The 22,352-nt window shown below is 45.3% G+C and overlaps 1 protein-coding gene across 13 annotated transcripts in view; it reads right to left on the reverse strand.

Annotated features, from left to right (window-relative positions):
- Nucleotides 1-13,190, reverse strand: part of SOX6 (SRY-box transcription factor 6) — a 546,353-nt gene extending 533,163 nt beyond the window's left edge. For 3 of the 13 annotated variants that reach the window (XM_070764122.1, XM_070764035.1, XM_070763967.1), the window contains exon 1: nucleotides 12,774-13,099. The gene's annotated coding sequence lies outside the window, so the exon portion shown is untranslated. Of the gene's footprint in view, nucleotides 1-9,846; nucleotides 9,866-11,244; nucleotides 11,514-12,335; nucleotides 12,431-12,773 lie in introns of those variants that run through there. The other 10 variants (XM_070763998.1, XM_070763958.1, XM_070764099.1 and 7 more) reach the window with 8 other exon arrangements.
- Nucleotides 13,191-22,352: the final 9,162 nt, after the last annotated feature.

A 22,352-nucleotide genomic window follows, 5' to 3' on the forward strand; every position in this document is an offset into this window, starting at 1 on the left:
ACTCCATCTTGCCCATTGATTTCATTTGTCAGAAAGCCCCAGAAGGTATTCACACCAGGACATCTCAATCATCATAAATATGAACCAGTTGCCAACTGTTTGAATTTTGATGGTGTGTCCAGTCATAAGTATGAAAAGCAGTCATAAGTCACTGCTTTCTGTGCTGTTGCAACTTCGAAGTCACTAAATGAATGATTGTAAATTGAGGACTTCCTGTAATCAGTTTAATTAGCCACATACAGTATACATAGATGTACAAAACACCATGATCAAAATTTGGTATATTAATATACCAAATGAGCTGCTTAAAACATATTACGTAAGTAATAGACTGAAAGTCATTTTTTAATATAATTTTTAACATGTTAAATTGATAACCATATTTTCAAATGACTTAACAGATAAGAAGTATTATTAACCATGATCATTTTTATTGATACACTTTGGTATACTGACAAATTATTTTTATATTTTATATATCGTATCGACTATTTTGTATAATCGAAATAAAAACCAGAGTCATTGAGAGTTGCATATTTACTGTTACTAAAATTAGAGTATTAGAAAAGCAAAATAATTAGGCATAAATCTGATACACAAAGAGAATACTGTAGATAGCAGCTGAATTAATTTAAGACAAAGACTAGACAATAAATTAACAACATTAAAAGATAATACAGTGAATATTAAAAACCCAAAATTTATTTTTCCATAATTTTATCTATCCACCACAGAGATCACAAAATTTAGTTTGGAGGTTTGGAGTTTTCCAGAATTCTTCAGCAGGCAAGAAAGAGCCACAAAAATAGTGTATACTAAAAACATAAAAACTATATCTAAGGTTTGCTTACTATTTTGTCTGATGAAATATCTCTCCTTTGGAGTAGGCATGTTAAAGATATTATCCTCAGAAGGGAAATTAAGGTGATTACAATATCTTTAGAAAAGAATTCATTGCAGCAGCTGCTTAAATGTTGCAAATCATTACGAACAGAGAAACCTTGGGGATACTTCTATTTGATCCTCCACATAAAGGCAAAGGCGGGTTATATTCTTTTAATGTCTGAGATGCAAGAATGAAGGAGAACAGCCCTGAAAAAGTTTGAATATATGTGTAGGGAACAATCTCTGTTGGCCTCTTGCTGAATACAACCGAAGAAGTTTATTTGAAAAAATTTATTAGCCTCCAGCTTCTCTGCTTCTTTCCTTCTCTTTGAACATGCCCATCCCTTATCTTTCAAATGTCTCTTTTTTATAATCTTCAGATGCACACTGTCCAGCCTGAAGCAAAATGTTGTTGTTTTTTCTTGTCTTTTACTAACTGTTCTGGTTTAACCTCTAACACAAAAGTTAGCAATAATTTGTGTAGCATTGACCAAATCAATATTTTCTATCACTGCACATTCTTTAAGGAAGCAATGCTGCACATACTTCCTTGAAAGGAAACTATACGAGCTTGGCTTTAAATAAACATAAGACCATAATACATTAGAAATAATAACATGCTTAAGATACCATTGAAGAAAATAAAAAAGAACTTAAGTTTAGAGTGAAGTGTATGTTCGCACAGACAAGAAACACAACATACATTTTTATTTTCTATTTATATACAACCTTTCCGTCAAGAATTTATATGGAATTAATTCCCTTTCTTTTCATCCTTCCAATAAGAACTCTATGAGAAATTTTGTACAAAGAAGGACGTTTCATACATTTAAACACAGTACCCTCCAATCCTAAAACATAACACATTTAAATAGTGAGAATACAAATTAAATATTCCAATTATTATTCTCTCTCAATTAATTCACTTACAATGGATTTTGCTTTTCATCTTATGCAAACTTTCTCAAATGTCCCAATGTTCATTAGATCTCACTTCCAGGTAGATGTATATAAAATTACACACCCTAATCTTTTTATTGTACTCCACATAATCACCTTTGCTATATTACTATTTTCTTTTAAAAAGATAATCAGCCAAAGAAAATATTATTTATAAATCAATCAAAAATCATAAGCATTTGGAAAAGCAAATTACATTGAGCAGACCTTATATATATATCTCCCAGAATTTATGGCACCAATCCACAGAGCCCTGATATATACAAACACTCTAGGTTTTGTAGTGTAATTAGGGATTACACTCATGATTTAATGCTTAAAGGCTGCAACTATGGCTGATTTTCACTTTGATGTTATAAATATGCGATATACCGGCCCTCCTCACTTTCTCCTTTCTAATTTTTTATGGGAATGATAGTAGTAGCAACAGTCAGTCTACCAATAAAAATAGTGCTTGCTAGAATTATTTGAGCAAATGTATTTTGTTCCTTTGGCATGGCTTGCAAGAAAGCTAAAACTGCCTGTCTTTGATTACGTAAATTCCAAAATAAAAATACAAATCATTTTGGTTAAGTAGAAAAATGCAATGAAAACTAAAGAAGGCCTTCCCCGATATCTCAATACAATTACAGAAAGCAAATACAAAAAATATTTATAGGGGGAAAAATTGGATGGCTTTTAAAGTCTTGACATAGATTTAAGCAAACAGCATATTTGAAATAGATAAGATGAACTACTTTGTAAGAAAATTTAAAGCACTTAGCATTAGCATATACATTTTAAAGCAGCAACTGTAATTTGTTTCCAAATAATAGTAGCCTTTATAGTGTGTATATAGTTTTAAAAATATGCAAAATGTTTCAAATTTGAAATGTTTTGAGGTTGGAACATTTTTAACAATGTAAGAATGCCCTGTGTCAAGCAGAAAATAGTTCAGATTCAAAACATTTTGCACATCTTTGTAATGCAGTTACTAAGTAAAATACCATGATGCAAGCTGGTATGCTATACAAATATTTGTGTGCCAAGATTGTTGTTCAATGCAAGGGTGTCCAATGCAAGGATCTTTTTCTTCTAAAGTAATACAGTCTGTTATTCTACTGCATAAAGCATAATCCATAAGATTCATTTTTGCCCCACTCCATCTCCCAGGCACATATTCCATATCTCCAGTTATTTTTGTGTGATTAAACTACATGGATGTTATCCAGAGAGGATACTGTACTTTGCATTTTTATAGCTAGTGCTATCTCCATTATGCTAAAGATAATGGCAAAGTCTCAAAGCCACATGCAAGCCATATGTGCACACCTTTTTATGTAACCACCTTGCAGTTTCTTCCAAAGCCCTGGATACTAATGCAAAAAAAGAAAGAAAAAATTCAGCCTTGGCTTATAAATTTTGTCTATTATTATTAGTTAAATAAAAGAAAGGATTCCCCCTCGCTGGGTATTCTGAAGGCTTCCTTCCAATTCATTATATGGTCAGCTAATCCAAGAAGAAACCTATAGATAGGCCATCCCAAAATTTTAGCCAATGAAATGACTCAATCTTGAGAAACTCCTGTCCCAAAGATGAAATGGGCCAGCATACCTTCTGAATTAAAGATGCTCTTCATAATATGTGTATTTCCCTGAACATTTTGATTCTTCCAATTGCTTATTTGAACCCTATGACAATCATTAAGTGTTGTACCTCATGATTCTTAACAAATGTATCTTTTCTTTTATGTACACCGAGAGCATATGCACCAAAGACAAATTCATTGTGTGTCAAATCACACTTGGCCAATAAAGAATTCTATTCTGTTCTGTTCTATTCCGTCATTCTGTTCTGTTCTGTTCTATTCGGAAGAAAGAAAAGGTCACTGAGTCATGTCTAAGCATTGTCTCAAAGCTTCTAGCTGCCCTTAAAATTGGCACCAATTTTCTCTTTTCTTTTCCTTGGGTGAGGATCTAGCAAGTTGGTCACTTAAGCTCAGCATTAAAAACATAGTTTTCTTGTTCTTAGCTACCACTTTTTACCATTCTATTTTATAACATTATCTGTATTACGTTCTTGTTCCTAAGCTCTCATTTTCAAGCACATCCACCATGAGTAGCAGCTGAAAGAAAACATGGAGAGGTATGTTGATAAGATACTGTATATTAAGCTGTTGAGATGCAAACGGTGGGTAATCAGCTTTGTGTTATTCACCTATACAAAATATTCCAAAATCCAGATTTTGGTGTAAACCTGGAAAAAAAATGTGTTGAGGTATTTTTTTCCTGCCAAGCCACAAGAGATTCACAATGATTGAGCAAACAACTGAAACTCGGCATTGTTCAGGTTCAAATTGAAATATATTTTCCATTTGGTGCCTAGCTGTAATACAAATTAATGAAGCAAATATGGCTTCTAGTGTTATATGCAAGATTACAACTATATTTCCAGAGATTCTGGTTCTGTTCTGCACAAGATCCTAACAATACTCTACTTAAGTGAAAGCACAGAGTCCAAACCACTACATTTTAATTACTATGCAGCCTCAGATATATTGCCTTTGATATGGAAATGTTCTTGTTCTCTCATCTTCACATACAGTCTCACGCACAGAAATCTTTATCTGATTCATAAAAAATAAACTAGAATCCAATCTCTACACCTGACCTCAGTGCTTAGAAGTTTTTTTTTTACTAAGCATAGTGTCACTATAAAAAGAATGGCTAATAGTGGAGTAAAGTTGGATATTCTAAACAATGATGGGAAAGGCCTACAGTTAAGAATTCTGTCCGTATAGCATTTCAGAGGTTTTACCATCTTCTCTGACTAGCTATTTGCATCCTCTGTACAGAAATGACAAACTGCAGCATACCAATGCTATTCTATCTCCCAATTTAGTCAAATATGCTTTACACATAAAGGTTATGGCTCCAACAATATAAATAGGTTCTTAATTGTTCTCATGCAGTTTTACTTGAAGCTTCTCTCTATATCAAATTTATACTTTTAAAAAACATGACATTACTAAAAGCCAGCTAGCAAAACTCTCATATTTCCTGGTGGCACACAGAACAGGACCACCTACCCTGTAGGTAGAACAGTTTGGGTATGTTGAAAACATGGTTGCACATGATTTCCATTTTGTTATAACTATATTAACATGGAAATTTTGGATTTCAACAAATCTAATCTGTTCACCACAACATGAAACTATTCATAATTACAACTTCTGAAATGCCAATATAGTAACTAGAACATGCTGTTTTTATAAACCTATAAATAACCTTCAAGGATAACAATCCTAGCACTGCTGCTTGTTTGCCAATCTCTTCATCAAATTCTACTGAATATTCAGTAAACATCCAATGCATAAATAAATGTAATATTGCTTTATATATATGTATATACAGTATATATAAAGCTTCACTAAATACTGAAACACCTGTGACTTGCAGGTTTCTAGATTAATTGTATGTCCTAATTTATCGTACCTATCTCTGCTTCAAATGGAAAATTTTGCTTCATTTCAAAACAAAAGTTCATCTACTTTGTATTATGTGTCACTGGTAACTAGTATTTCTTATAACCTCGTAATGGAGTTTTAAGCTTTAAATATCCTTTCTTAAGGAATTCAGATTAAAATTTAATGAGTTGTCAAACAAACAACAAGGAAAATAATCAGTATGTATCAATCCCTATTTGCTTTACATACATCCAGATTCTCCAAGTTTTTGTTCTATTGACTGAAAGAGAATTATTTAAAATTTCACCACGTACTTGAATAAATATATAACAGGTATGTATTAAAAATAGGTATGTATTAAAAAAAATAATATCAAATAACCCATAACTTTCCCAAATAAAAATGCAAACTGAAAATTGCTACAATATGTTCTTGTAAGCATAAAAAAACAGTGGCTAACTTTAAAATAATTGTAATTATTAAATATATATTTTACAATTACAAAAAGAAATATCTGAAGAATTGAAACATCCAGTCTTAACACAGAGAGTTTTTAAATTGGTAGACATGTTCTGGTAGCTAGCCTACTTATGACTTCTAGTCCACATAATTTACAGTTCGGTATTACAAAATGTGTGTTTTGGTAATACCAAACCTATTACACCCATTGAGGATTAAACCTGTTTAATGCAACAGGACTGAACATACATTCATAGGATTGTACTGTAAATCTTCCAAAGTCAGTGTGGCTTACATCTATGAAAATACAGATAGGATTGCACAGCTATTATACATAATAGGCTGTACCAAATAACTACTACACAAATATATATATATTTACTCAACAAAATATATATTCCAATCTGAAAATTCAGAGAGCAGTCTTTTTAAAAAAGGAACTGTTTTGCACCAATTAAGAAAAATACAGTGAGACACACCTATATATTTTATGGTGTGTGTGTGTGTGTGTGTGTGTGTGTGTGTGTGTGTGTGTATGAAGCTTACAGTATGGTAAAGAACTCTAATTCTTTGGTTGCAACCTGTTGCAATACTATAAAAAGGCAGACAGGAAGAAACATTTTAGGATCCAAACATTGTCTGAAAAAATGAGTTTACAAATGTTTTAAAGAAATGCTCATCTTCCAATAAATTACAGTCCAATTACCACATTGAAGAAAACATCTCAGGATCCCAGTGTCATTATGAAAATTCTGTTTTTGTAACCAAATTCCAATTCCAGCATCACAAAGTAATAGGTATATTTAACAAATGTTACATTTAAAATTTTACAGTAACAATTCAATAAGAAAGCATTTTAAGAAATTAAAAATGTACTGTGGAGCAATGCTTTACATGTGTTTGCACGCACACAAGTGGGTACATATACAAATGCACATATAAAGTACCGTCCAAGCACACTATATTATATTCATTACAGAACACAATACGAATCTATAATATAAGCAGTGATAAAATATTTCAACAAAGCACTGCTTCTCATTACATAGACACACTACCTATAAAGCTTGTCATTTTTCAATTTTTGACCATGTATGTTTTAGACGTCTATCAGCTTTTTTGAAAAGGCTAATGGGCATTTCTTAAGATAATAAAAGCACATCTGAACCTGAGGAAGGCTATGACTGAAGAAGAATTTTGGTGTTCACCGGAAACAAAACATTTATTTTGTTATGAAACATGGTTTTCATCTTTTTAATAGACTCCTATCACAAAAATGAAAAAAATGTATTTACTTATGTATTTTTCTTTCCAGGAACAGCTTAGCCCATTAACCTCTCATTAAAACAGACATGGTCAAAAAAACCGGACTAGAAGGTATGCAAGTCTGAACCAAAAAGATATATGTTTTGCCTCAGGTGAATAGCTCAGCATGAAATACCGCAATTATCTTCCTCTCTCTCTCACACACACACACACACACACACACACTTTTTAAACACACACACACACAGTCTCTTTCTGTGTGTTTAAAAAGTTGTTGCTCTTATTTTAAGGAGGAATACACCCAGCAATTGCTAAAATGGGTTAGAACTTGGAATCTACCTGAACCTTAAAAACAAAACAGGCTTTGGAGAGTGACTGTTCATCACTAAATCTCCCTGCCACAGGATCCCAATTGCAAGGCTAGCTGCACCACAAATACACAAATGGAAACACTCATTTCCCTTTACTCACAAATACACAAATGGAAACACTCATTTTCCTTTACTTAACAGGCCTATCTGTAGATGGTGAAGTACATTGAAGTGCCCTATTAAATTATTGTGTCAAGCTATGCAAGTGATGAGAGGGATGGGTTTGAGAAAACACATGGACCCAACTTTCCTGGATAGCATTTATAGCTGGTATTCAAAAGAAAGTTCTCTAACCAGTTTACAAAGATTAAATAAATTAGCAAGAGTAGTAGCAGAGAGAGAGAGAGAGAGAGAGAGAGAGAGAGAGAGGGAGGGAGATTACTCTTCTGGAATAATAACCATTAAGTGTTGTACCTCATGATTCTTGACAAATGTATCTTTTCTTTTAGGTACACTGAGAGCATATGCACCAAAGATAAATTCCTTGTGTATCCAATCATACTTGGCCAATAAAAAATTATATTCTATTACTGGCGCGCAGTCACCCTCTTAAGGCTTCCTTAAACGAGTCGTGGCAAGTATACAAAAAGGGGAGGCCAACCACTCTCAGACTGCGGTCAAGCCGAGTCTAATTATTTGGGGGGGGGGCTGAAGAACGAGCGAGAGAGGCGGATCCCGCGCGGCCAGGAGCAGCAACCCGCGCAGCGGCTCGCGCTCAGCGGACGTCGTGGCGGGAAGGCGGCGGCGCCACGGCGCGTGCTCTCTTTTTCCCTTGCCGGCTGGGCCTCGCTTTCCCGCCGAACCGTCTGATGGAAGGGAAAACTTTTGCTGAAAGGGCCGCTAAAGCTCCTCTGTTGGGGGGGGGGCTTCTCGACATTGACACACATAAACACACACAAACACACTCACGCTTTCTCAATGGGAAAAAGCACGCGAGCCTCGCTTCAGCCACAGGCTGCCTTTATTTATGTATTTATTTACTTGGATTTATATGCCGCCCTGCCCCCAGAGGCCTTCCTTCGTCGTCCCCCCGTCCCCACGGCGCCCCCTTGCAAGTTGCAAATTCGCCCGCTGAGTTTATATTAGAATATAGCGGAACTTCTGCCTCAGTTGAGCCACCACTACCAGCCCCACTTTCCTCTGGCTTCCCCCCCCCCTCCTCCCGCCATCCGCGCGCGAGGCTCTCCCGCTAACTCTATAACCCTCCGCTCCTTCCCTTCCTCCCCAAGGCGTTAGAAAGTCACCGATTGGAGGGCAAGGCCTGCGAATGCAAATGACCTTGGCCTCCCCGACATCCCTCCCTCCCTCTCGCTCGCTCGCTCGCTCAGCCGAAGGGTGTCCAACCACCTGCGCCCCCACCCCACTCCCGCCCCATGCAGAGGAGGCAGCGGGGGTCCCTCCCCTGCAGAGTTGCTATTGTGGCAGTGGAGAGATTGCGGGCGGGCGGCGGTGGCTGCTCCTCTCTTTGCAAGCAGGCGCTTCACCCCCCGTTCCCCAAGAAAGGCTTTAAGGTCCACACACACACCTTCCCCCAGGGTTCAGATCTAAGCGCAGGTGTACTTGTCCAATTCTCTGGGTGTCCTAACCACACACGCACGCGCGAATCTAAAATCTAAATGGTTTTTTTTTCCTGTGAGATACACCCCCCTTACTTCAGAAAGAGGAGGGGGAATCTCTGCCCAACTTGCATTCTATGTATGAACCCCAGTTGCGATCCTGCTATTCTTTGGCTGAGCAAGCTGGAGGGAGGGAGGGAGGGAGGGGGGAGGGAAGGAAGGAAGAAAGGAAGAAAGAAAGAAAGAAAGAAAGAAAGAAAGAAAGAAAGAAAGAAAGAAAGAAAGCAAGCTACGATCGGAGTAGTCCCTTCCCTTCTCCCATTCTAACTTCGATTCCAAAGTCGAGGTAGTTGAATTGGCTAAATCTGAATACAGGCTATTATCGAGAGAGGCCAGGCACAGCAGTATAAATCCCTGTATAGCAGTGGGATACAATGTGCTGAATTGGCAGTCTAATTATAAATGTGGCATTTGGACCTCCTTACAAGCCAGTGCCACCTTACCTTATGAGGGAACTTCAACTACAGCAACTGTTCAAAACAAAATGCCATTACAGGATCAGCTTCATCCAACACTGGAACTAGCCAAGAGATTGTTTTACAAATAGTCTTTCTCACTTAACACAAGAATGTATTATAAGAAACACAGTAAAGGAGAAGGAGGCAGAGTTTAAAGAAAACGCATCAGAAGTTCTCTGCCAGGTGTCAAGCTACTCTGAGCTGCCAACGAAATCCAAGTAACCTAATTATTTTCCTTGGTATCTGTACCTCCCTAAAAATACATTTGAAGCGAGGGGGGGGAGGCAACTCAAATTTATTTTTAAGGAAGATTAAGATACAGATCCAAGGAGAGGTGCGCATTCAAAATGCAAAGACACACACACACAATCCTGTCTAACTCATACCTTTAGAGTGACAGGTTTAAATTGTACATCCTATTCATTGTCCGTGTTAAAACGGGTGAGCCTGCAGAGGTTTCAGTACAAGTGCAGTCTAGTTGTAAAAACTGTAGGATTGTCTGCATGTGTGTACATATGCGTGTCAGTGTGTGCGCGCGCGTGGTTGTTACCTTGTCTCTCCTCCCTCATCTACTCGTTCTTTACGATTTAGCAAAAGATTAAATGTTCTGTTTTGTCCCGAAGTCCCATTCTTTGTAGGCAAAATAAAACCATAGTGGAAAGTTCGCGGTATTTTTCAATAAATCTTTTTCCCCTTCTCCACCCCCACCCCCCTTAAAATTAAAATTAGGTCCAAACTTGCCTATCCTACGTCAGCGGGCTATTAAAAAGAAATCCACACGAGAAAAACGTTTCCCTAATCTGCATAACAACAGGCCGAAAAGAAGCTTGTTTATCTCGGAAAGTTTCCGCGTCTGTGTTTTTTTGGGGGGAAACACCCTGGAGGCTACAACTTAATCTCCTACCCGCAGGCTCCCAAGCCCGGGCAGGATCTCCCGGACACCCAGACACAACAATGCGCCCTTCGCCTCATCGACATTTGCCCCTCTCCTCTCGCCGTCCTTAAAAAACACCCAGGAAACCGCGCGGAAGCAAGCGACGGCGGAATCAAAGCGCTGCCTCCCATCGAGCCCACGGGGCCTGCTTGGCTCAGGCGGGAGCGGGGGGGGGGGGGCTTCCAAGCCCGGCGCGCCTGGTGGCGAGGCGGAACGGAGCCCCCCCCGGAACGGCGACGGGGGGACGCCGAAGCGCTCGGGGAGCTCCGCGCCCTCGAAAAGCGGCTGAAATTCTTCGCGTGCAAGTCCCGTTCCGGCAGCGCCAGAACGGACCGGCCGCCTTCAATCCCACACTCGCTCCCTCCCTCACAAAAAAACCGCGCACCCTTCGTCTCGCTTTTGGAACAGTTTTGCTTGCCCAACTTCGGCAAAAAGTGTTTAATTTCACGGGGTGCGTCCCTGTGTTCCTCCCCACATCAGAGAAATGCGGCTCAAAACAACGCTTGGGTTAAACTCGGCAGGCAAGAAACAAGTGTGGTGGGCTAAGAACCGGCAGAATTGCCCCCCCCCAAAAAAAAACAGCAGCCAAACGCTGAACTATCTTTCCAATCGGGATTTCTTTACCAACGCTCAACTCAAACGGGATCCCCCCCCCGCAAAAGGTGGGGGGACACGAGGAGACACCTTGCCGCAATCCCGCACCCCTCCCTTCTGCAAAGCCCGTTTAAAATTCCTGCTCCGCGGGCAGCGACCCAGGTTTTGCACAGAAAGGTAAACACAAACACGACAATCCCGAAGCCCCGAGAAAGAGTTGATAAGAAAATTTTAAAAAGACTCCCTGTGAACTTACTTTACGGTTACTTTTTTAGCCGCTCTCCCCTTTTTTTTTCTTCCAGCTGGCAAGGAAAGCCGGTTTTGTCCAGGTTTGGGGTATGGTTGCCTACTATACGGATCGGTCCGTGGCTACGGGGTTTGTTTTAATTTATGGCTTATGCATTCTTTTCAGGTCGATTTGCATGACCTCCGGCGAGAGCTAAGAAGGCGCAGCGAGAACTCCCCCCGCTGAACGTAGGGCGAGCCCACGACGCCGCCAAGGGCTCCCCTTCTCATGGTGTAAGCAGAGCCCGGTGTGTTTTTGAGCTCGTGTCCCCCCCCCCCTCCTTCCCCTCTCCCCCTCCCTGTAGAACACAAATTAGGGTGTGATATCAATTTTAAAGTTTTCGGGAGAACTTTATCCTAGCCTCTGCCTGCGGAGAGATAAGGACGCGGCAACTCCTCGAGAGACTGCCCCTCTGTGGCCGAAAGCAGCATTGCCTCGATCCCTCCCTCCTTTCCTTTCTTTTAAAAGATAGATAGAATAAAAGCTCGCTAGCGCCGAACTTCTGGAGAAGTTTACCCACCTCAAAAGTTAGCAGACGGGATTCGCGGCGCTTAACACGCCGCCTCAACTCCCTACTTAGTTTTGCGGGCGAAGGCGGACGCCTCTCGGAGGGAGGACAGCAGCTTTGTGCTCCCCCAAAAGTTGACGTTTAAGGTTTTATTTTGTTTTTCCTCTCTTACTCCCTCGTCTTGCCTAAGCTACTCTCTCTCTCTCTCTCTCTCTCTCTCTCTCTCTCTCTCTCTCTCTCTCTCTCTCTCTCCCTCCCTCCCTCCCTCCCTCTCTCTCCCCCCTCTCTCTCTTACGCACAACCTCTCTCTCTCGAGCGCCATGTGTTCGCAGGCAGGCAGCGGGTGATCTTAAAATACAACATGGATCTGTCACTACGTTTTAAAATAGACGCCACTTGGAGGGCGGAAGGGAAAAGGAACCGGGGAAAGAGGAGGGGGGGGTTGTGGAGAGACAGAGGCAGGGAGGAGAGAGAGAGGAGAAACCAAGCAGCGTTGTTTTGATTTTTCCCCCTCCTCTTTACGCGGACTTGGGAATCTTTTCCGAAAACTCACCCCAGAATTTAGCAGCGCAAGGACTTTCTCCGTCAGTCCGCCGTTCCCCTTCCCAGCCCCATCGCCGCCACCAAGGCGACCCTCCCCGGAAAGCCTAGGAGTTAAGCAACCGCGCCGGGGAATCATTCAGAAATCTAACTTAACAAGCTACCTCCGGACTCGGCGGCTGCTGTCGCGGCGGCTGCTTTGGTCAATTGCAACTCACCAGCCCTTAAAAGACAAGCGCCGGGAGTACCGTATTCTTTCGCATACGTCGGCACCAATGAAACGTGGAAGACCCTCTCCCGGCAGGATCGAGAGATCTACGTCCATTTCCAAGCTATCCCCGTCCCGTTTCCCCACAGACACACAAACACCCCCGTCCCGCACTCTCAACTTCAGTCAACAACAGGTCATAACGATACAATAAGCGCTGCGTGGGTTTCCTTGCCAAGTTACCTTCTTCGAGATCCAGTGTGTCGATTTTTTTAAAAAAAGAGCCTTGGAATCTTCCTTTAAAAAGAAACTGTAGTGACGGAAGGTAAGGAAACAGGAGAAGAGCCACTGACTGTAGGACGGCGTGAATAAACTGCAAAATAATCTACTATACTAGTGAAAGAAGCAAGCGCATCGGGCCGCGGTTGATGATTCTCCGGGCCATGGTTTATGTTGGGGAAAAAAATCCGATCTTCGGTCTAAGTTTGCTGACGGGTTGCCTGGAGATTTAATTACAATCGAAGAGTCATTATTATTTGTTGTTGGGCTTGGTTCTCTCTCTCTCTCTCTCTCTCTCTCTCTCTCTCTCTCTTTCTCTCTCTCCCCCCTTTGGCCACCTCCCGCCCCTGCGCGCCGTCCCTCCCCACCCCCCCCTCCTGCGCGCACACACACACGGAAGGCAAACGCAAGCGAAGGCGCCGCTTTACTCCTGTCAATCTCGCCAATCAATAAGAGCGGCCATGTCGTAAGTATTCAAAGCATTTCCCCCCCGCGCGCAACATCAGAGAGCGGCCGGGGGAGGGGGGTATCGATCGGGAAGAACGGCGAAAAGGGAGGGAGGGGCTGCTGCCGCCGTGCGCGCGCGCCCTCCCCCCCCCCCGCCCGCCCCAATGGCAAAGGCGGCGGCGGAGCACCACGCGCTGAGGAGGGGGAGAGAGATTGAAGGGCCGGAGAGAAAGTGAGCGCCAAAGAGAAAGTGAAATTTCACTCTCGCTTTCCCTCTCCTCCGCCCCCGCCCGTTCCCCCCCCCCCGCGCGCGCCGCCTCCTCCAACGCACGCGCGGAAGCCTTCCCAACCACGAGCCGTCTACCTCTCCCTCCTCGCCTCCTCTCGCAGCTTTGCTCGCTTTCAGCCGCCCCTCTCAGAGAGAGCTATTAATCCCACACTTTTCCTGAGAGTAAAGGTCCACCACGAGGGGATTTCACCTGCAAAGCGAACCGCGAGGCAAAGGGGCTGCAAACAATATGCACACACGCTTCCGATGCGACCGGCATAACGGTCTCTAAGGTTTACTGCCCAGAAAATGCTTTTTTTGTTGAAACTCATCCGTAAATAAAGCGCCCTTCGTGTATAGGATAAAACAGTAAACGGAGTGCCTAGATCTACTAGATCTACCCTTTACTTAGGACAAGCAGGAGGGTTTAACTCCCACGAGATTATTCCTAGTTGCAAGTTAAGACCGGTTCATTTAAAAACAAATAATTTAGACGTAACATAATTCTATAGAAATAATCATTCCTGGGTAAAAACTCTCAATAAAACGCTTTCCCCTCACACTCCCGCCAGCTCCATTTATTTATGAACGGCATAGTTCAGCCAATATTTTCGTTTCTGGCTGGTTCAAACCTGGGCTGGTCGCCTTCCGAAACCTGAGCGATTTCTAGGATTCCTGCGTGCGTAAATGAGACGCTTCGCGATCGCATCCTTTCCTTCGAGCCTTGTTGACTTAGCTCTTAAAAGTCAAGGCGAACAAGGCGCAATCCTTCCCAATGGGTTCTTTTTCTAACGCGGAGGCGTCTAATTCAAAGCTGAGGGTCGCTAGCCATTCATCTCTTCACCCTTCGGAATCAAAGCGAAGCGGCTACAGTGTAATAAACGCCAATTTTAAAACAAAAATATTCGGAGAGTTAGGACGCTCACAAACCTTCCTTGTTGGGCGGGTTGCTTTGGGCGTCCCGTTTAGTCCGCTCAGTCAACGTTGGTCCTGTTGACGCCTTGAAATCAGCGGGACTGGCTCACTTCGAGGGCAGGCGCTTCCTCCCTCCCAACCTTAGATGGGTAGCTGCTGACTTCTTTAGGCGCCGAACAGTAAAACCCCCAATGAACTACTCACTCATACCTGAAGTTGGGATGCGGTTGGGATCAATTGTGGTTGAGTCCCGGGGGGGGGGGGGGAGAGAAGGGAAAGAGAGGAGGCAAGGAGAGGCAGGCCTTGTGGATTGCACCAGAAAGGGAAAGGGGTTATTCACTTTTAGAGAGGATCCAAATGATAAGAGTAAGAGGCGGAGAGAGGACCCTGAGTGGGGATTGAAATAAACTCGAGGGAATCCCTCCCAAGTTTGGAAGTCACACTCTGCTTCTAAACCTATGGTGGAATGAGTTTAACTTTACTGAGCCGAGCCGAGAAAGGTGTGAAGTGGACCATTCCCTTAAAGAGCTTCTACCGACGACGCCCGGAGTCGACGGAAGGCAGACGCTTGGAAGGCCGCAGGAACTACTCCGGAGTAAGCAGGCTGCGCTTTAAGGGCAGATCGTTCCAGGCGAGCGCCTAGATTCTGCAGCAGAATTTATCTCAGCTATTTATCTCCGTCTTAACTGCGGGGGGGGGGGGGGGACTTGGAAAGGAATGCGTGAAGAGAGAGTGGCGCGTGAAGAAAGCGAAAGGGAAGACGAGAGACAAATAGGCAAAGTATTGGATTTAAGTGATAGACGACCACTGGCCTGTGAAAGGGGCGAAGTGAGGAGCCCTGGCCAGGGGACAGCTAGAACCTGGCCGGCTATTCGTAAAGGCTGTGAAGGGGACAGTTGGGAAGCCTGACCACTCCCACTCCATTTTCCTGGCCCGCAAAAGCAATTCTGGACATTCTGACGAACTTTTGGGTTCTCCTTAACAACCGAGGGGGAAGAAAGGCAACGCAGCGCTTGAAAAAGAGACGGGGAGGAGATTTAAAACACAACCTGTTGCTTGAAAGGCAAAAGGCTCGTCCAATTTTATTTTTATTTTAGCAATTCTTCTCCTCCCTATCCCGAAAGTCAGTTCCCGAATGTTCTCACGGGTGGGGGGGGGGTTTGCGCCACTAAGGAAATAGAAAGTGACTTTCCCTTTTTAAAGGCACCGAGGGCAAGGGGTTTTTTTTAGTGTGGGATGCAGACGCTGAATTTACAAAAGTAGAGAGAGCGTTGGGGAGGGAAGGGGTGGCTTTTGGGGCTTTGTATTTGGGGTTTCGCCTCAGCCACCCCCCACCCCTTCCACAAGGTCTCCCCTTACCCGCCCCGCCCCTCCCACCGTATGTCCAGAAAGTGACACGGAAACTTTCCTAAGACTCCCACTCCCTTCCTAAAGGCCAAGCCTCAGCGCACCACCCAAATCTTCTGAAGTCCACCCATATGTGTTTTGGGAAGAACCCGGACAAAGTCTAAAGCATTTTTTTAAACAAAAACAAAAAAAACCCACAAAAACATCCTAATGTTCTCCCTAATTGGGAAGAAAAAGATGGCAGGAGCTTGCTCTGATCTGGTTGCGTTTCGATTCAGCTGGGAGAAGAAAGTGCGTGCGCGCGTGTGTTGATTTTTTAAAAGAATCTAATAAAAGCTTTTCTTTCTCTGAAACCCGATCGAGGCTCTTCAAAATATTCCGATCCATCTGAAGGATGCCCCGTTTAGAAAAATCGGTATTTTAAAATTCTAGATCATTAGAAATAGACGGTCTGGAATTTAAAATCTGACATTCCTCCCAAACTCAAAAGGGAGTGTCCCAATTAACATATGGTATCCTACAATTTTTCTGCTTCTTTTGCAAATGAGAACTTTTTTGTATATATAATTTTGGATGGATATTTTGTAATTCCACGGATGCCGTTTTTGCAACAAAACTTATTTTACAGCATTTTTTTCTACTCAATGCAAACAGTTTGTCTTACCTACAGTTTGTACCTTGTGCCCTGAATGATTTTTATTCCTGTGCAACGTTTCTCCTTTTTTAACGATCACTTCATATTGAAAACGAGAGAGAGAGAGAACACGACAGTTAGGACATTTTTTTAAAAAAGAAAGAAAGAAAACGCGCACAGGTATTCTTTGAAAGATTTCCCCCCTTTTTGTAATAAAGAGAAAAGTTGATACACAGGTTCGGAGAATGGCAAAGATGCGCAAAGCGCGCTTAAGGTCCGACCAAAATCGGTAGATGATGAAGCGACCTGTGTGATTCACAAATGCGCAGATTCCTTTGGCTGCCCGCGAATGCGCGTCTAAGTAGAAGACGGTTACATATCTAACTCTTGAATGTGTTACTTTGCGAAACCAAGGCGGTACTTCTGGTCCTTACACCTGGATGAGTAAAAACAGATCCAGAGTCAAAAAGTACCATATCTGACGCTCTTCCATCAGTCTGGCAGCGCACTGCCAGGCGTGAAACCAGCCAAGGCGCCAACAAAGCATCAGGTGGGAAACGTTTATTGGCAACCCAAGCGCATTTCCAAGGCGGAAAGGGGCCAATTTGGAAACCTCGCCTAAATCTAGAAGAGACAGTGCGAATGATCTTTGCTAACCTGGAAGGGGGGGGGGGAGAGAAATTAGGATTAAGTTACAAAACAAATGCATACTTGTTGCGTGGGGCTCAGGTGGGGAATTTACCACGCCTGCCCGCTTAATTTGATTTCAGCAAAGAAGCCTCTTTTTCCCCCAAGCCACAGTATGACTTCCCCCCCCCAAGATGTTTGCTTTTAGAGGCGATGGGGTGGGGTGGGGGCAATCTGAGCCTTTCCCAGATCGGAGAGGAAGGGAGCGCGCGGTGTTTTTTGGTCGCCCCTCCTGATCTGGAGGAACCCACGGATTTTAAAAAGCGTGTCTATCTCGTCCGGGTAAAAGTTCCAAACCCTCTAGCTCGCCTCACTATTCTGGACCTTTTTATTAATTCTCCCGCCACAGGATTTTGAACTGACGGGAGGGAAAGAGACGCCGCTGCTCCTTAAGTGAGATGCTGCGTTGATAAAGCCCCGAGCGCAACTATCGAGCTATCTTGTCATTTCCCCCTGCTCTCCGCCGGCCAAAAAAGAAGAAGAAGAAAAGACCCCACTGAGTTGTTTCGTGGCCGAGATGGACAGAGGGGACCAAAGAGAGTCTTGGCGAGCTATCAGGGCACGTGGAGTTTCAACAGCATTGGGGAGCGCAACAGCAGTTTGGCAGATCGAATCTCATTAGGCTCAAAGTTGACTCAGCCTTCCATCCTTCCGAGGTGGGTAAAATGAGGAGCCAGATTGTTGGGGGCAATATGCTTATTCTCTGCAAAAAAACGCTTAGAGAGGGCTGTGAAGCACTATGAAGCGGTATATCAGTCTAAATGCTATTGCTAACATCCCCCAAGGTGGGCCAACCCGACGGCCCTGACCTTCTTTTCGTTGATTTCTTCATACAGTCTCCCTTCTCCACCACTGTCTTTCCTCCATCCCAGTACGCCAAGGAAGCCAGTTCTCGGTCAGGCAAAGGTGGGAAATGCCACCCCGGAGCCGTCTCCCTGGACGGGCAACCCGGAGCCTATTTCCAAGGGTGGGAGGGCAAGGCGGTTGGCTGCGAACGAGGAGAAGGGCGAAAGGAAAGGACCAAGCAAGCCCCTCGTCGCCTTGTCCCAAAGCTCAGTAGGAGGACTAACAGGACTTCCTTACGTTCCTGTAAGTAAATCAGCGGGGCTTACGTTGGAATAAACGTTGAAAGAGGTGATGGGAAAAACTTATTCCCCCTACCTGGGATATCGACTGGTGTTTCGGGAATAGGGGAGGGACCGACACGTGAGAAGGAGGAAGGAGAACGCATGAAACCCGGTTTAAACAACTCAAACAAAACTTTCAGAATAAAAACCGCAGGCAAGACCCGCTAACATAAGTCCTAGGCTTGAAAAAGCGGAAACCAAAAACCGCTTAAAAAAAAAAGGTGACACAAAAGTTTTGTCAGGCCAAGGATAGCGGATTCATCCTCCCAGGACGAGGGTGCCGGCGGTCGATCGGGAATCCACTCCACCCGCAGCTTTTTCCTCCTCCGAAGAGATTGGGTTGGGGAGGGGGAAGTAAATCATCCCAAATCATTCCCCCCTCCAAACTCCATCCCTATGCGCACAGAGACCTTGCTGAACTCTCTCTCTCTCTCTCTGTCCCACTCTGTCTCTGTCTCTTTCTCTGTCTCTCTGTGTGTCCCTGTCTCTCTCTCTCTCTCTCTCTTTCTCTCCCTCCGGTTGCGTTTTTGTCCCCGCAGCGACAGTGACACCGCAAGCAATCAACCACCAAAGTGACTCAATCGCCTTTACCTGCCTCCCTCCCTCCCACACACTCCCGGCTCCCTCCCCCATAAACAAAAGCGAGAAAATCATCTGGTTTTTCACCCCCACTCCCATCCACCCCCCACCCACCCACCCTTCCGCCAAGAGACAATCCCAAAGAAAAGTTGCGCGCGAGACCTTTCCCCTCCTTGGGAAAGTTACTCGGGAAGACATCCCCCCCCCTCTGCTCCACGCGTGAAGTTCAAAGGCAAGCACGAAGAAAAAGCTGTGGCATTGGGGGGGGGGCGCGGAGGGGGAATCTCCCGCTGCTGCCACTGCTGCTGCTACTACTACTAGTACGACTACTGAGAGAAGGCTGGGGTACTTACAGTGCGAGAGGGCAGGCTGCCTGCGGAAAGCTGCGATTCACCGAAGCTGTTTGGAGGGAGGGAGAGAGAAGGAGGGGGGAGAGCGCCAAACTGGATACACCTTCGCCGCGGTTCATCACATCTGCCAGCCTCGCTCCCCTCTCTCTTTCATTTCCACATTCCCTTTGTTCCTGCCAAAAAAGAAAAGAAAAGAGAGAGAGAGAGAAGTCTACACGTCACATCAGAGTCCCCAGATGCAGTCTACACCAAAAGAAGCGGGGAGGAGAAAGAGAAAAATGAATAATTCAATCAAATAGTAGATCGTCTCCAAGGCAAAAAAAAACCCCAACCCATATACAGTACAGTATTGTACCTAAAGCAACATAAGATAACAGAGACATCCCAAGCAGGTAGTCCCTAGTAAATACTCCTAAGGGAAGTGTCCTTTGCACAAGTCCGGGGCCCAATTCAAAACAAAGTTTCCTTTAAAAAAAAAAAAAGTCACCTGTCGCCTCACCTTTCTTTCCCCCCCCCCACCCCCAACATCCACGTGCCCACGCGCTTCCTCCGCACCTACCCTGAAAAGGGAGGAACGACGCTCGCTCTGAATGGAAGGGGTCAGAAAGTCCCCAGAAGAGTCTCCGCGGCGGACTTCAAGAAACGCTTCCAAAATCCAGGCAGGGCCGGCTGCGTTGAAGCAGCCCGAGCGGAAGGAAAAGCGGCTTTTCTGGAGAAAGTGTTTTAAAATCCCCTCCCGGGCTCGCGGTCCCGCCTCTCTCCCCGCAGCCCGACCACTCACGCGCCCTCCGCGCCCTCCCGTCCTCCCCCTACCCCGCTCGCTTCGTCCCTGCTTGCCACTCCGCGGCATCGCCCGGGCATCACCTTACCGCTTCCTGGATGGCACGAGCAAGCCTGGCACGCAGGGCAAGGGAGGCTCCCGCACCGGCCCCCGGCTACGGGTCCGGGTTCTCTGAGACTACGGGGCGCGGGTGAGGGGCGGGTTAAGACCGCGGCCGCGAACTGGGGAGGCGTTGGGGGATGGACGTTAGTCAATTGACTTCTGGTTGAGCTGAAGGGGGGGAGGAAGAGGAAGAGGAGGAGGAAGAGGAGCAAAAGGAAGAGGAGAAGAGGAGGAGAGGAGAAGAGAAAAAGAGGAGGAGGAAGAGGAGCAAGAGGAAGAGCTGGAAAAGAAGGAGAGGAGGATGAAGAGCAGGAGGAGGAGAAGAAAGAGGAGGAGGAGGAGGAGGAAGAAGGAGAAGGAGAGGAGGAAGAGGAGGAAAAAAGGAGGAGGAAGAGGTGGAGGAGGAAGAAGAGGAAGAGGAGGAGGAAGGGGAGGACAAAGAAAGGAAGAGGAGGGGAAAAGGAGGAGGAAGAGGTGGAGGAGGAAGAAGAGGAAGAGGAAGGGGAGGAAAGGGGAAGGAAGAGGAGGGGAAGAGGAGGAGGAGGAGGAGGAAGAGGAGGAAGAGGAAGGGGAGGAAAGGGGAAGGAAGAGGAGGGGAAGCGGAGGAGAAAAGGAGGAGGAGGAGGAGGAGAAAAGGAGGAGGGGGATGAAGAGGTGGAGGAGGAAGAGGAGGAGGAAGCGGAGGAAAAGTGAAGGAAGAGAAGGGGAAGTGGAGAAGAAAAGGAGGAGGAAGAGGAGGAGGGGGGAGGGGAAGAGGTAGGATAAGGGGAAGGAAGAGAAGTGGAGGAGAAAAGGAGGAGGAAGAAGAAGAGGCGGAGGAGACGGACGACGAGAAGGAAGAGAATGGAGAGGAGTTGGAGGAGGAGGACAAGGAAGAGGAGGAGGAAGAGGAAGAGCAGTAAGAGGAGACGAGGAGGAAGAAGAGGAGGAGGAGGCGGACGACGAGGAGGAACAGAATGAAGAGGTGTTGGAGGAGGAGGAGAAGAAAGAGGAAGAGAGGAAAGAGCAGGAGGAGGTGGCAGAGGAGGAAGAGGATGTGGAGGAAGGAAGGAAGGGAAGCGGAGCTAGAGAAGCAACCGGCTCAGATGCCCCACAGCGGCCCAAGTGAGCGAGGCAGCAGCGCCAACCTTAGCGCCTCTCGTCCCTTCCTTCCCCCATTGAAACTGCCCTTCCTTCCTTTTGGGGAGGTCAGCTGAGCTCTCCTCTCAGCCTTTGACACAGAGTCGGTCTATGTGCCCCGCTGCCTCACATTGACCCTCCTCCATCCTCCTCAGCGCGCCGGCCTTTGCCAGAGAGGTGTGGGACTCCAGCCCCCATCGTCCTCCGACCACAACCTAGGCGCCACGGCGAGCAGGGAAAGCCCGAGCCTTAAGGAGGGCGCCCCGTTGTGGGAAGAGCGGCGCGAAGTCACGCAAGGCCAAAGGGGAGCCAGGTAAGGAGCGGGAAAGGTGAGGCGGCGGAGTGAAAGCGCGTGTTTTCAAAGCGGGGCTCGGGCGGTTGTGACTGAGGAAAAAAGCGCGTCGCTCCCGCGTGCTGAGTGAGGAAAGTTAAAGAGGAGCCTCTCCTCTGGAAGCCTTTTTTTTTTCCCTTGGCGGGCGGGCGCAACGGATCTGAAAACCAAAACATTAGCCTCCCGGTTTAGTCAAAGGAAAGCCACGCCGGGGAAAGACGCCTGAGCTTGGCCAACTCCTGACGCCCGCCGGGGCAGAGCGATCGGCTTGGTGTGGCTAAAACGCCACCTGGAGGCCGGTACGCGAATAGCAAGACCGTGGGCGGTGGGGTGTGGGGGAGAGGCGAGAAGAAGAAGCAGGAGCGGTGAATGGACTTCTTGCAGGACCATAAACAGCAGCAACAACAACAATACTCTGAGCTTTAAAATAATGACAGGGAGGCCAGCAAAGGATTGGAAAAGGTATATAGCAGAAGCGCTATTGAGCGAGGGAGAAGAAATCGTGCAAACCTGAACCTGATGAGGTTTGAGGGAACCTTCCAAATCTAGTAGGTTTCTGCTGCCAATCCCTGGATTGTGGCAGGGGAAGAGATCAAAACTGCCGCCATCCACCTTCAGGTGAGCCATGGGTGGGCACCCTCCAATCAGTTCAGTGGTAGCTGGATTTGTCAGTGGATCTGCTTCTCACTATTCAGAAAGTTAGTCCTAAATCCTCTTGTCTTCAACTCAAGGATTGCGCTAAGCATTCTAACCCTCCAGCTATTTTATTTCGGAATAACTACCATTGAATTTAGTGGGATTCGCTCTCTAATATTAATTAATTAAATAACATTATGAATCATTGACAAAAGGATGA

This window comes from Erythrolamprus reginae, chromosome 1, assembly GCF_031021105.1.
Source record: "Erythrolamprus reginae isolate rEryReg1 chromosome 1, rEryReg1.hap1, whole genome shotgun sequence".
Lineage (NCBI taxonomy): Eukaryota > Metazoa > Chordata > Lepidosauria > Squamata > Dipsadidae > Erythrolamprus > Erythrolamprus reginae.